The 3,375-nt window shown below is 45.7% G+C and overlaps 1 long non-coding RNA gene across 1 annotated transcript in view; it reads left to right on the top strand.

The window, feature by feature from the left end:
* The first annotated feature begins 491 nt into the window (after positions 1–491).
* LOC115069636 overlaps positions 492–3,375 on the top strand; it is a 12,521-nt gene continuing 9,637 nt past the window's right edge. The window contains exon 1 of the long non-coding RNA XR_003848886.1: positions 492–672. This is a non-coding gene — a long non-coding RNA (uncharacterized LOC115069636). The remainder of the gene's footprint in view (positions 673–3,375) is intronic.

Here is a 3,375-nt window from a genome sequence, read left to right on the forward strand (position 1 = left end):
TATAGGGTTTATACTTAGTACAAAATTGTATAACTAATAATTCAACTGTAAACCTAAAAATTTACAGCCAATTTTGAAAGAGATGTATCTTAGCTCTGGAAATTGTTATTTAATATGTCAATGCTGTTGTAATGAAATGCCTCTTCTAATCATTAGGTTATGAAATAAATAATTTTAAAAAATAATAATTGTTCATTTATAATTTTTTAAGGCCTTGGGGTGTTAAGGTCTTTATTCAAAGTTCCTTATCCTTTGAATTGATTGCCAATTTATATTTAAGTTAAAAGAAAACTTAAAGTATTGGATTTATTAAAACATGTTCCTTGATTGAAAATAACCTAAAGCCATCTTTGTTTCTTCAAAAACAAATACAATAAAAAATGTTCCTGAGTGTCTCCCAGCATCTTCAAGTCCTGGCTTTGCATAGTGCATCAAGCCTCTCCTTCACGTTTCCTCCCTGTTTTTCCAAAGGTGGCAGCTGCGTACAGGAATGTGGCCCTGGTTTCTATGGAGACCAAGAATTGGGAGAGTGTGAGCCCTGCCATGGAGCTTGTGAGACCTGCACTGGCCTGGGCTATGACCAATGCAACAGCTGTCAAGAAGGGTTACAGCTGCAGCACGGAACATGCATCTTGTCCACCCAGCCTCAGAGGGAAGATAAGTTCTGGAACGGTATGTGCCTGCCAAGGAGAAACTGAGGGCCCAGCACCTCCTCTGCCTCCCTCCCTCTTCGGCACCTGTTTCTGAGAAATGAGTTTGGAGGGAGAATCAAGTTTACCTTCAGACTCCCAGGTCTCAGGGAGCTTGTGGAACTTGAAGGTAGGAAGTTGTGGTTGGCATGTGGCCAGCAAGGGAGGACAGAAGGAAAGGTGTGATCAATGCAGGGGAAAGGGCCCAGGATTGTGAAAGTCACGTGGGAAGTGGCCGAACTTTTCCCCCAAAGTTTCAGAATGCTGCTTCCATTTGCAGCTCTTTCATCATAAAGGAAACCTTCACTCACAGGGGAGGCTCTTTCAATTACCCGAACACATTGGAACTTAGGCTAAAGCAGATGATCTTGCTGGGTGAACTAGCACTCCCTAGCACTCAGAGTTTGCCTTTTGAAAGCTGGCCTACTTGGTTGAGGATGTAGCTCAGTGGTACAGCACTCACCTCATGTTCAAGGGGCCCTGGGTTTGATTCCCAGCACCGAAAAAAGAAAGCTGCCCACTCCAGCTGTAGACAGGGAAAGCCTTGGTCCTCAAAAGAGGTAGGAGGACAGAGGAAAGAAGAACATAGGAGCCAGGACTCTGAGTGAGGCCCTGCAGCGATCCACTCCTACCCTGAGTCTTTAGACTTGGCCTCCCTGCCTTTACATCCCCACGATAGGCTTCCTGCAAGGTAATTACAATCTTTCTATCACCCCTCCATAGCTAAGAAGGTTAAAAAACCCAAATCCTTGGTTTTGGAGTTTGTCGAGGATCTGCTTGCAGAGGCAGCTTTAGCTGAAGGGGACCCCACAGGACATGAGCTCAGAGAGTGGCAATCTGGGCAGGAGAGAGGTCCCCGACTGCTTTCAGAGGAAGGGTGTCTGCAGCTGCTATCTACTGTGACACTTTTGCACATGCGACTTTCCAAAACGCAGCAAAGGGAGGCTGGAGAGCCCCAGGCCTGCTTCAGAGATGAGCCTGAAAGAAAGTTATTCAATCCAGATTGGGATATCTTCTGTGAATTATAGCTGAACCAAAAGACTGAAAACGAGTTTGTCTGGCATTCAGGCATTTAAGAGGTGGTGCAAGCCAAGAGAAAAAGAGTCTGGTGCTGTGTTTCTCGCTCGAACATCTGTATTTTATCTGGCGTCCAGATGACGAAAAGGTGCAGGGAGCCAAGAGGCAGAGTCGACTCAATTCCCCAAATGATTACACGTCTCTTCAACTGGACTACTCATTTTGCGAGCAAAAGATCAGACTTTGATTGTTCCCCTTTGTCAGAGCACCACGCCCACTCCTCCACTTTCTCCTGCAATCACAGTGTAATGTTTTTGAAGAGAGGAAGGATTTATTCCGTTGGGGGCTTCATACTAGTAAGGGATTGAGGGAGCAGATGAGAAGGTTTCTCATGGCTGGACAAAAGCAATAAAGTCAATGACACTGCTGCACTTTCCCCTTCCTGTGAGCTATGAAATTAGACACGCAGAGCATTAACAAAGAGGGAAAAACATTTGCTCTCTAAGCAAGGTACATGGCCCCAGCACAGCTGCAGCACTGAGATGGTTAGTAAATGGAAAATGCATTCCAGAAGGCCCGGAGAGGATTGGTGACGATGCCTCCATCTTTCTCCTGCCTTCTTCCCCTTAAAAACAAGGTCAGGAGTGTAATGGGAGAGTGGAAGGTTCCAGAGAGCAAGCACTAATTAGCCACACCTTTCAGATGATGGAGAACAGATTTCAGTCATTCTAGGTCAATTTAGAGGAAGCCCAGACAAATTACAGTGCATTTATAAGAGAATGTGGCTGCCTAGGTGGTACCAGCAGGTTTCCATTGCTTGTTGGTTTTTCTCTTTTAAACAGGGATTAAATACAGATACAAGTAGGGCATGTGAGATGGCCCAAACTTCAGCCCACTCCTTCCAAGTGGAAATAACACAGCCAGGTTCAGATCCAAATATCATGCGCAGCCCATGAGTATGCTGAGAGAATCCCTTAGAGGTGAATGACAGCTGGGGTCACTGAACTCCTTTGTTAACACTGTGACTAATCAGAATGACATGACAGCATCAAGGAGAAAGTCATCATTCTTGGTCAACTGCCGGGAAAGTGGGAACTCTTCCCACCGAAGTCCAAAGATGGAGACAGCACCGCACATCAGGCCGTACCTGCCAAGTCCCCTAACCAGTGAATCTCCAAAGATGGCAGTGCCACTTTTCCAGTCACCAAAAAGTCCCAGGAAGGCCCTGTGTTCCACTCACCATCATATTGTAATGATTACTTAGTCCAGTGTCCCTAAATGGCAGAAATAAAACCTGCTCTGAACAGACCATAGGAGGCTGCAGAGCGCCTTATGTATCACAAACTCAGCATTGATTGAGATGTTAGGAGCAGCAGCCACCAGCTGCCAGAGACTGTGACTTGGCTGTGTTCTGAGGCCAGGTCTGAGGATAAAAACAGCTTCCGTGTCATTGCTAAAGCATTTGGATTTTCTGAAGTGGCTCCCCCCAACCCGGCCCCAGTGCTGGGAAGTCCCTGTGGTCATTCCTGAAAGTTCCACAGCCCACCTATTTCCCTCATTGATTAGAACCAGGTTCTAGCAGGCTCTAATTACAGATTCTGATGAGAATCTAATCTACAAAGTACAGGCTTGGCTAATTAACTTTTTATCTTTGACCACATCCTAATAA

This window comes from Nannospalax galili, unplaced genomic scaffold, assembly GCF_000622305.1.
Source record: "Nannospalax galili isolate Female #2095 unplaced genomic scaffold, S.galili_v1.0 scaffold5154, whole genome shotgun sequence".
Taxonomy (NCBI): domain Eukaryota; kingdom Metazoa; phylum Chordata; class Mammalia; order Rodentia; family Spalacidae; genus Nannospalax; species Nannospalax galili.